At 33.4% G+C, this 12,577-nt stretch overlaps 1 pseudogene; it reads right to left on the reverse strand.

Moving 5' to 3' along the window:
• Window positions 1–249: 249 nt before the first annotated feature.
• The window catches only part of LOC114223557 (dnaJ homolog subfamily C member 8 pseudogene), a 55,770-nt pseudogene continuing 43,442 nt past the window's right edge, over window positions 250–12,577 (reverse strand).

Consider the following 12,577-nt stretch of genomic DNA (forward strand, 5'->3'; position numbering starts at 1 on the left):
GAAGTTTCTAAACATCACAATTCAGTGAAGTACAAAACATTAAGTTACAGGCTGTGGGAAGAGAAGGCAGCACCAATGGTGACACCTTCCAATCCTTGGTCTAGGGATGGGGGTGGGGGAAGGTTTTGTTTTAAACTGAGCCCCTCATTTCAATGTACAAAAGAATTACTCTGATAGGTATTAAATTGTATTGAAAACAAAATGGACTAAAAAGCAACTACTACTTATGTTGGGGTGGAAATGGGAGGAAAGAATGAGTCCTTCAAAGCAGGAGGGGAGACAGTTGGGGGGAGGTTCTGTGGCTGTGACCCCAGGTGGTCACTCACGCTGCTCCATTTTTACTTTCCGTGGTCTCAGGAAGGTCCGATTTTTCTTCTCTTTCTTCCCCTTTGTATTTGCTTGGAAGTTTCGCCCGCTGTCCACACGACCATCTCGACTTTCCTCAAAGTTTTTCTGCCACTCTCTTTCTCCTTTGGCTTTTTCTTGGGCTTCAGTCTCTTCTTCTCCTTTCATGCATCTCTTTGGCTTCTCTCTCTTTCCTTTTAATTTCCAGCTCGGCAAAGTGTTTCATGGTCTGTTTATATACTGCTTCTTTGAACAGCTCAGGGTCGTCCTCCTCCAACATTTGTAGGTTTTCCTTCCTTTTTTAATTGCTTTTTTCTCTCTTTCACAGTGTGTTCCTTTTCCTGCCTGAATTACATCCAGGGCCCTCTTCTTTTGTTCCTGATCCAGTAACAACTTGTAAGCTTTGTCCACAGCTTCAAAAGTCTTTTGTGCTCTGTCAGCATCATCTTGGTTTTTGTCAGGGTGCACCAATATGGATAAACTGTCGAAACCTCTTTTTTATTTCTTCATCTGTCACTTCAGGATCTGTCTGAAGAACCTCAAATGGGTTCATATTGAAGTAGGTAGAACCAGGACGGGTCTATCTTTCAATCTGATTTTTGGATGTTAGAACTCAATCTCTCTTCTTTATTTGTTTCACCTCACTGTAGAAGGTCATAAATGCTTCCTCGGTGCTCCCTCCTCTAGCCGGCTCTCTCCTGGAGCCATTTCCCGTGAACTGGGGTTATTTTTAAATAATGAATCATAACAGAGACCTGTGTGTCTCTGTTTTAAAGGATAAGCAGTTTAAATACAGCAGAATTATTTTGGGCTCATGAAGTCCCTCATGGATTGTGAGTGTAGAAAGTTCAAGTGTAATACTGAAATTATAATTATTACTTGGTAAGAATATTATGTGAATGCTAGAGGGGTTCTACGGAAAATTTTTTCAACCTATTTCCATCAAATGGAAATGGACATATGAGAACCTGAACATCCTGAAGGGATTGGACACTGCAAGTGTTTAGCATCAGGCCACATTTTATGTGTCCTTGAAAGCAGTGTTTCTTGAACATTTCTGCCAGCTTACATATACTTACTAAGATGCTTATTCAGACTCAGTAAATCTGGAATAGGATGTGATATTATGTATTTCTAATGAACACCCAGATGATATTGAGGCTGCTGGTCTTACACCATATTTTGAGTAGCAAGTTTCTAAAGGATTTACCCAGCATAAATTGACTTTAGATTTTTCCTAGTCCCCATAAAATTAACTGTATGTCTAGTTACAGATCTGGAATTCAGAGATTCAAATCATGAAAAAATTATCCAAAAGCTCTATAATTTATTTATAATAAAATGGAGAAAAATTTGATTTTTCCCCAAGAACTCAAGATACATATCCTTCTAATAAAATTGAAGAGATTAATCATTTTGTGTTGAAACAATCTACGTAAGATCATTCTTATCTGCAACAAGTCCACTTGTAGAAATTCTACTTTATATATAAATATACTTATATTAGAATAAACTATCCATATAAATCTATATGACATATCTATCATATATATAAATATATACATAATATATATGAGAATAAACTTCCCATTTCTTTCATATATCACTAAAGCTAAAAGTTTGAATTTGTCCAAAGATCGATAATTAAATTGCTTTAGTTTTCCCTTTATTTTGAGAACATTTGAATTTTAACTCCTAAATTGATTTACTCAAGTGTTTAAACTAAAGGCCCAGTAGGGAGCCTGCTTCCCCCTTTCCCTCTACCCCTCCCCCCACCTGTTCATGCTCTCTCTTGCGTGCTCCCTCTCACTCTCAAATAAATAAATAAAATCTAAAAAAAATAAAAATGAATCTCATTGAATTAAAAGTTAACAATGATGCTGATGGACTGCCAAGAAAAAAATAATTTTAGTAATTTGAAAACAGTGTTTCAGCTAGATACTTTAAGCCTGAAGAGGAACGAGCTACTCTTGGGGGTGTTACATCCATAAAACAATAATGAGTTCCTGTAAAAAGAAATACTCGGAAACAAGAAATATATCTTGGTTGTTAAAAATATAATAGCACCAACAACAAACTTAGTAGAAAGAGCAGGGAAAAAATATGGAATTCCCTCTGAACTCGAAAAGTAAAAAAGAAAAGGAAAATAAGAGGCACAAATAAAATATTTGAGGAACCATCTAAGTGATTTCAACAATGACTTAGCCGTAGACTACCTCTTTGAATTCATTTTCTCCTACTCATGCCCTTTCCCACTGCCTAATCTTATTTCAGTCTTGCAATTCTGCCAGGAATTTTCCAGTCCTGACGATTTTGTGCTGGACATTCCTTCCCTGAGTATAGAGCAATAACCCTGGGATCATTGCACTCTTGTATTTCTTTCTTCATTGAAGTATAATCTCAAATATTTAATTCAAACTAAGCTAATATAGCTCTTCTCTTCTTCCAGTAATGTTTTGTGATGTTGGTTTATTTTATGTTCACCATAGCACTGCTCAGTTTCTGAGGGGAGAGAAGGAGGAGGAGGGAAGGAGGGAAAGAAAAAATGAAGGAAGGGAGAAAGGAAGGAAAGAAGCAAAGTAAGGATGGAAGAGAGGGGGAAGAAAGGAAGCTGAAATATTAAATGAAGATACATAATATATTGTATTTATAAGTTATTTAAAAAAAAATCCACTTCCCTATTATATTCTGATTGTACCATGTGTAAAAGGTATAATTCAGATTATAATTTTATTATCTAATTAAATCAAATTTGTCAACTATGTATAGTCTTTTGGGATCAATAATCAATTCATTTAACAAGCATGTTCCTAAGATTTTATGCACATTCACATATTTATTAATAGCAGTTCAAATAAGATAAATCTTATAGATTACCTAAAAAAAATCTGAATGACTTTGACTTGATATAAATTAGTATATTAATGTTAATTTCTTAATTTAAATGTGGAAAAGGAAACATAATTTATATTAAAGTATTCTTTATTTGAAAAACTAAACTGTTGTAATCATCATTCCGTTCCAAAGTTGATTGCAATTAATTGGGAAATTTTGTTACATCTATTTTTATGTGATATTTACAAATCAGTACTCATCTGCAAGAGATCACCATCTTTTGTGAAACCAAATTTGGTCTTCAGCATCCTGAATACAGCACACTCAGAAGAATATACTGAATTAAAGAGGGCACGTACTGAATGGAGCACTGGGTGTTACACGCAAACAATGAATCATGGAACACTACATCAAAAACTAATGATGTAATGTATGGTGATTAACATAACATAATAAAAATAAATAAAATAAAATAAAATAAAATAATTATAATTTTTTGAAGAAAAAAAGAAGAATATTATGAGACAAGACATACCTTTGTAATTGCAATAAACCTTAATGAATTTTGGTATTGTGCTGTTATGTTGTAAAAACATATAACTAGAACAGATTTTGATAAGTCCATATAAATTTCTCATTACACCTAGAGGATTTTGTTTTTTTTTTTCTGCCTCATTCCATATAGATTTGAAGTTATAAGAAGTAAAAGCAAAATTAGATAAATGATAGATTTGAGAGATAAAAAGAATTAGATACGTAGGTAGAGAGGTAGGTAAGCAGATAGGTAGATAGATAGATAGATAAACTTGTTCAAAGAAGGATAAATGCGTAAAGAAAACCAAGACAAATAAGAGTAATAGAAATATGCAATTAAGGGCATTAAAGTTGCATATATAAGTTTCATTTTGTGTTCTGAACTTCCAAATTAATTGATATCCAAGTATATACATGCTATGAACCTTTGCCTTTTCCTTTGGAAACCTCCATATAACATGCTTTTCTCAAAGGCATGGGCAATTTAAAAGAAGAAAACAGATTTTAGCAAGTTAGCCTTTGAAAATTATTATAAAATTTCCTTTGATTGCACAAAACACTACTTTCTTTGATATAGTAAAAGAAGGTTTTAATTAGCTACTTGTAGGGTTTATTTAGTTTTATTTTGCATCTCAGGAAAAAAACACCTGAACACTGCAATATAAATCTTTATATAAAATTCATTAATATCTTTGTTGCTTTGTAAGGATTGCTTCAAGGGAAATGTTGAGCTCGGTTAATAAGCTGGTGCTACTTGTGAAAATGAGAGAAAGGGATTTTTCTCAATTAAACTAGAGTATGCCAAAAATTCTCAGATTGTTAGACAATAAAGTGTAAAAACCTCTGCTGAATTATCCAAAAAAACAGTTTTGAAAGGGAATGGCCCCTAATTCTCAGTCACCATGATTTATTGTCATATCCTTAACCCTATATAGTTTTTAAATCAGAAAATTAATTTGTTAAGATCATAAACATTTTTTTACTTTTAAAATAAACAATTCTGTATATTCAGGAATAAAAATGATCAAATTAATATGGACAATATTTCATTTCGGTGATAATTGTGGGCAATTTTCCAGGGAAATCATTTTGATAAGGAATCTATAGAAGAAAAATCTCCACACCACAGATGCATAAAACCCCAGTGTTTGACATGTGGCTATTTGCCCCCAAGTAACAAACTTGAATGAATTGAAAAATGCTCTCCATTACTGCAACTCCTTTGATAACTTTAAGATAGTGATAACTAGATAATTGATACTTTAGAGATAAATGAAATTTTTATTAGCAGTTATGGCATTTTTTTTAAAGAATGATGTCTTTTTTTAATTTTTTTATTATGTTATGTTAATCACCGTACATTGCATTGTTAGTTTTTGATGTAGTGTTCCATGATTCATTATTTGTGTATAACACCCAGTGCTCCACGCAGAACGTGCCCTCTTTAATACCCATCACCAGGCTAACCCATCCTCCCACCCCCTTCCCCTCTAGAACCCTTAGTTTGTTTTTCAGAGTCCATCATCTCTCATGGTTCATCTCCCCCTCCGATTTCCCCCCCTTCATTCTTCCCCTCCTGCTATCTTCTTCTTCTTCTTCTTTTTTTTTAACATATAATGTACTATTTGTTTCAGAGGTACAGATCTGTGATTCAACAGTCTTCCACAATTCACAGCGCTCACCATAGCACATACCCTACCTAATGTCTATCACCCAGCCACCCCATCCCTCCTACCCCCCACCACTCCAGCAACCCTCAGTTTGTTTCCTGAGATTAAGAATTCCTCATATCAGTGAGGTCATATGATACATGTCTTTCTCTGATTGACTTATTTCACTCAGCATACCACTCTCCAGTTCCATCCACATCGTTGCAAATGGCAAGATTTTATTCCTTTTGATGGCTGCATAATATTCCATTGTGTGTGTGTGTGTGTGTGTGTGTGTGTGTGTATATATATATATATATATATATATATATATATATATATATATATACCACATCTTTTTATCCGTTCATCCGTCGGTGGACATCTTGGCTCTTTCCACAGTTTGGCTATTGTGGACATTGCTGCTATAAACATTAGGGTGCATGTACCCCTTCAGATCCCTACATTTGTATCTTTGGGGTAAATACCAATAGTGCAATTTCTGGATCGTATGGTAGCTCTATTTTCAACTGTTTGAGGTACCTCCATACTGTTTTCCAGAGGGGTTGCACCAGCTTGCATTCCGACCAACAGTGTAGGAAGGTTCCCCTTTCTCTGCATCCCCGCCAACATCTGTCGTTTCCTGACTTGTTAATTTTAGCCATTCTGACTGGTGTGAGGTGGTTGATGAGGTCCCAATAGTTCATTTTTGCCCTTGCTTCCCTTGCCTTTGGCAATGTTTCTAGAAAGAAATTGCTGCGGCGGAGGTTGAAGAGGTTGCTGCCTGTGTTCTCCTTTAGGATTTTGATGGACTCCTGTCTCAGAAGTCTTTCAACCATTTTGAGTCTATTTTTGTGTGTAGTGTAAGGAAATGGTCCAGTTTCAAAAGAATGATGACTTTTTAAAAAAAGATTTTATTTGTCAGAGAGAGAAAGAGAGCACAAGCAGGGGAAGCAGCAGACAGAGGGAGAAGCAGGCTCCCTGCTGAGCAAGGAGCCCGATGTGGGACTTGATTCCAGGACCCTGAGATCACAACCTGAGCCGAAGGCAGACGCTTAACTGACTGAGCCACCCAGGCATCCGGATGGCATTTCTTTTCATAATTTTTGCCCTTCATTTGAGGATGCTATTTTTCCCCCATGTGATTCTGTGTAAGTTTATGTAGCATGATTTAAGCAATTAGTTGTATATCATTTACTGTTTTCCTATAATTGATCATTACAAAGGTAATCAATTAGATGTAAAAAATCATATTTCTAAAGGCTTAACATGACTACCTTTCAATAATAAAACAATGATTTAAAAAGTCAAAATGAAATTGTAGCACAATGTGGTAGTAATATTTAATGTACTCTACCAATCTTTCATTTTTTAAGTAAACTAGTTAAACATTGATTCTTTAAGAAGGTTCTTTGTTTTTAAAGATTTTATTTATTTGAGAGAGAGAGCGAGAAAGGGATTGAGAGGATGAGAGGGAAGAGGAGCAGAGGGAAAAGTAAATTCACCACTATGCAGGGAGCCTGATGCAGAACTAGATCCCAGGACTCTCTGATCATGACCTGAGTCAAAGGCAGACGCTTAACTGACTGAGCCACCCAGGCACCCTTCAAGAAGGTTCCTATTGCTAGTTTCCCATTAATATCAGTAAAATAATCAAGTGAAAGAATTTTCAGACCTATGAATTCTGTCTGGCTACCACCAATACATATAGGGTCATGGCCAGCTACTATTTACCAAGTCACATAAACAGCACATAACATGTACAGTGACCAAGTAATTTTATGGGTAGGTGCTTCAAATATAACATTAATTGTGAGATAAATAATTATGCCTATGGTATTATTAAAATAATATGTATGAATAGAATAATAGTGATGAAATAAAAAAAGGTTAACATTAGTGGAATGGTAGAAATTGAAAAGGTGAAAACTTTGTTCTAATGCATTATTTTGTATCAGGTATAATAATGTAATTTAAGAGTTCTTAATTTTCCTGAAAGATGGAATGCCTGAACAAGATGTGTAAAAATATCAATATACATGAATCATATTTTCTTCATTCTCAAATGAAAAAATATAGTGTAACCAAAAATTAATGGGCTTAGAAGCATTAGATCTTATACCTCCTTCTTCACATCCCTCCAGTACTGGAAGTCACATATAGTCAAAAACTTTAATAAACAATTGCAATTGTTAGTCCAGGTTCTGAGAAAAGTTCAAGCTTATACATAAGACTCAAATTTTGCCTTGCTCCATCAAAGTAGATTCACCCATAATGGTAGAGATCTTCTTATGAGATCCAGGACAGAATCTGTTTCTCTTAACAAGAGTCTGATTTCATTCCAGATAATGAGTAAAGAACCTGGTGTCGAATTGAAATTTCATTAAATTTATTTATTTTTTTATAAGATGGAGTTGAGATAATTAATGCATGTGTGTTCATATTTCAAAGAAAGGAATATAGCTAAAAGACCCCCTTCCCCACAGATAATCATGGAAACAAATATTGGGAATGTATCCAAGACTCTCCAAATCTTGCAACTCTGGAAAATCAAGTTGCCAGTTGTTTCAACATTACCCCAAAATATTAGTTATATTGATATAGTTATTATTATTGAATTCTCAGTTTTTCTGGTAAGATAAAAGGAGGGGTGATTTTAATATGAGCATATGAGTAGTCAATAGGTTTATAATACTTTATATTTTTATGGTAACAAGTTATTCCTCTTATCACTTTGATATACATCCTCATGACTAGCCATTATAGACAGACTATTTTTGCTAGCAGTCTTTGACTAAACCATAACCAGAATGTACAATTTACTATTTCTGTTAGATTCAGAAGCCACTTTCTTATTGGTTGGGGCATTTATAAAATAAGGAAATTTTAGGATTTATTTTGGTGTAACTGAAATATTAATAGGTGGTTGCTTTTACAACCAATTCAAAGCTAAACAAAATACACCTTTAAAACATTGTGATTCATTTAGTCCACTTATGGGTCTTGTATTTGCCTAAAAACGTGTCAGATTTGGGAGACTAGAGATAATCCAATGGCAGAACATGCTAATCCCTCTCTACTGAGGCACACACTAAATCTCTATACAAAGCCATGAGAAGCTTACCCAGGAAAACTGTTTGTATCTATCAACAAATAAGGTTATTAAGAGAAAAATAGCACTGGGTGAAATGAACTGCTAAATGTTTTGATTGTCAAAATACACAATGACAAATACTTGAGAATAAATGGATGGATTTAGGTTTATAAAGTTCAATAGTTACCCAATGAATTTTAAAAAAATTGTTGATTATTGTAAAACAAAAGTCAAATTTGGATTAAAAAATGTAAATAAAAACTAATAAAGTATTTGCCATAGGAACCAACATGTGTTTAATTTTATACAATGATTCATGTGCATGTGAAAAGAAAATACACATTCTGCACTTATTAGATGCAAAGTTCTGTATAAGTCAGTTTGATTAAAGTGGTTAATCATATGGTTCAAATCTTTAATATCCTTTCTGTTTATTGCTATAATTTTTCTATTAGCTACTGAGAGAAGATGTCAAATATAATCCCACTATGATTGTATTTCTATTATATTTTAATTTTGTGGCATAATAGCTTATTACTTGGAGAATTTAATTCACTTTTCTTTAATAGAATTTGCATTTGAATTTGAATCTGCCATCTTAACATTTCTTTCTATTTTTTCCAATTACTTCTTATTTTATCATTTCTTCTTTTAGACGGATTGTGTATTTTTGTCTTTTTTCTATATTGGCTTATTAATTATACGTTATTTTATTATCCTTTTAGAAGTTATCTTAGTAATTATAGCATGTACCTTTGACAAATTAGATCCTAATTTAAACAATTGCTTTTACCACTTCTCTAACATTGTCAGGATCTTACAAACTTGAGCTACATTTACTCTCTACTACTTTTTTTTCTGTCATTACCATGTGTTTAAATACTACTAAATTTTAATCCATGAATGATGTTTTTATTTTATAAAATTAGTATAAATATAGTAGATTTCTCCAGATATTTATCTTCCCAGTGCTCCTTATTCTGTCTTGCATCTAGAATGATTATTCTTCTATCTAATGACATACTTTTAGTATTTCTTTCAATATAGTTCCTCTGTGAATATATGAACATACAGTTGACCCTTAAGTAACATGGATGTGAACTACATAGGTCCACTTATACATGGATTTTTTTGGAAAGCACAATCCAGTACTATAAATGTATTTTGTTTTATGATTTTCTTAATAACCTTTTCATTTCTCTAGATTATTTTATTGTAAGAATACATATAACATACAAATATGTATTAATCTGGCCAACAGTAGGCTATTATTAGTTTTTACAGTTAAAAGTTGTTCATGGATTTTTTACTGTGCGGGTGTTGATGTCCCTAGCCCCTGAATTGTTCAAGGGTCAACTGTTATTTCCTTTGTTTTTTTAATCCATATAATATTTTAATTTCACTTTTTAAAATTTTTAAATTATATGTTGTCAGTCATTTCCTTCTAGCAATTTAAACATAGAATTTCACTATCTTCAGGCTTCCATTTTTTTCTTTTGAAAAGTCATGTCTTACAGTCATTGATTCTCTTTTTATGTATTGGGAGATGTAGCTTTGTTTCTCCTTAATTTTTTTTTATTTTTTGTTGACTACAGCAGTTTACTATTATGTTTTAAATGTGATTTTCCTTATGTTTCTTTATATTTACATATTGTTACCTAATATCCAATTTGATTTTTTTTTGCCAATTTTGAAAACTCTTTATTTTTTTTGCCGTATTTTTATTATGTTCCGTTAGCCAGCATATACTGCATCATAAGTTTTTGATGTAGTGTTCAACGATTCATTAGTTGTGTATAACACCCATTGCTCATCACAACATGTGCCTCCTTAATACCCATCGCCTGGTTACCCCATCCCCCCAACCCCTTCCCTTCTGTAATGCTGTTTGTTCGTGGGAGTCCAGAGTCTCTCAAAGTTTGCCAATTCAAAAAAAGTCAACTATTGCTTCAGATCCATTCTGTATGTCCTGAGACTTCACTTACATGAAATATTAGTTATTCACTATACAGCCTAATATGCATTTTCTGTATATTTGACATATTTTTTCTTGTCTATCTCCTTCATTTGGATATGTTTCTACTGATTTTTATTTTTTTACTTTTAGATCTTGTATTTTTCAAGTTTAGACTTTCTTATATTTTTTTATATTTTTATCCAGCAAATTCTTTCATTTATTTTATTGAACATTAAAGCCACAGTTATTTTAAAGTCTGTGAGTTCAATATAAAACCATAATTATTTTCTAGTTGATAACTTAGTTTGTATGGTCTTTTTCTATGGTCACTTTGTTTTGAGCCCACATGGTCCTATTTCTAACCTGCCTGGCAGTTTTTACTAAATACTGTGTGTGTGTGTGTGTGTGTGTGTGTGTGTGTGTGTGTGTAGATAGATAGATGATAGATAGATAGATCCTTCTCCAGAAGTTTTATATATATATATATATATATATATGTATATATAATGTGTATATATATGTATATGTATATATACATATATATATATAAAACACTTTGATCCTGTCAAGTATGGTTTATTTGCTTTTATCTATTATTCCCAAGGCACAGTAGTTTAAGGTTCTCAACTGAAAGTTTAGAGTATTAATCAGGAACTCTCTTCATTGACAATTCCTAAAATTCAATTTTTTAAATATTTCATATTTTTAATTTTTAAATTTTATTTTTTTACCATCACCACAGCTTGCCAAAATCTCCACTTAGATTTTTACCCTTTGCTAGCTGCTACACCAAAGGAGCCCTTTGTACTCTTCTGGCTTTCTGCTCTCCATGTTGCTCTGGTGTATTCTGTCACTTGGCAGCTCCTTGGTATCCAGTGCCACAATCCAAGGCCAGAAAAGAGAACTCATTGTCTATTCTCTAAATTGTGAGTCTCAGTGATCCTCCCTGTTGAGCTAGCCCAGCTTTGTTATTACTGTCGTAGAAGATCCATTTTGTGTCTCACCATTACCTGATGCTATCCCTCTCCAAAAAATAATTACCCCTGCATTTCCTATTACTTTGGTTAGCCCTTGAAATTTCAGCAAATATCATTATCATTATACATACTTTCATTTATAAAATGTTGCCTATAGGGGGAAAAAAGACATTTAAGAAAGTTAAGCATTGTGCTTAACCAATTAGAGGGAAAAGTTATTAAAACACAGCTATTGTTAGTTAGGGCTTAAAGAGCAATTCAAATATAAACGTATATTATGTGTTGCTGTGAACTAAATGTTTGAGTTATCCCCAGATTCATATACTGAAACCTTATTCCCAATGTGAAGGATGGTATTTGGATGGACTTTGAGAGGTGATTAGGTCATGAAGCTAAAGTCCTCATGAATAGGATTATTGCCCTTATAAAAGAGACAACAGATAACTTCCTTGTGTCCTTCCACTATGTTAGGACACAATAAATAAACAGCCTTCTAATGAACCAGGAGACAGGCTCTTAACCAGCCATCAAATCTGGAAGCAGCTAAATTGTGGGACTTGCCAGCCTCCAATACAGTCAGAAATAAATTTGTGTTGTTTATAAGCTACACAGTCTATGGTATTTTTGTTACAGCAGCTCAAAGGAACTAAGACATGTACCATGTACTCTTTGAGGCATTGAGAAACTATAATGAATAGGCAGTTTTAAAGGTGTTCTGTGCCTCTATCACAAAGCACCCCAAAACACAGTGGCTTAGAAAGCAGAAATTTAATCTCACCCTGTTGGATCTCCAGGTCTACTACAATCATCTGATCTATACTGGCTGGGCTCAGCTGGGCTATTTCACCTCCAACTAAGGGCTATTTTACAAACTGGCTTCTAGATGCATATTGGGCTCTATCATTTATGTATTTAAAGTTACACACACACAATGAATATTTATTTTAAGACCCAGGTTGAAAGGACAGCAGATACCCAAAGGAAACTTTTCTCATGGTATTGTCAGAAGGACAAGTAGGCAAAAAGAAACATATAAAATATTAAGACCTAGGGTTTAAACTAATACATGCCACTTTCATCAACATTCTTTTTAGCAGAAATAGTCTCACAGCTGAGATCAAACTCAAGTTTGGGGAATAATTACTCTATTCCTCTAGTGAGAGGAAATAAAAAAAGGATGGCAAAG

This window comes from Eumetopias jubatus, unplaced genomic scaffold (assembly GCF_037043125.1).
Source record: "Eumetopias jubatus isolate StellerSeaLion01/CBP00866 unplaced genomic scaffold, mEumJub1_p1.0 scaffold_4, whole genome shotgun sequence".
NCBI lineage: Eukaryota > Metazoa > Chordata > Mammalia > Carnivora > Otariidae > Eumetopias > Eumetopias jubatus.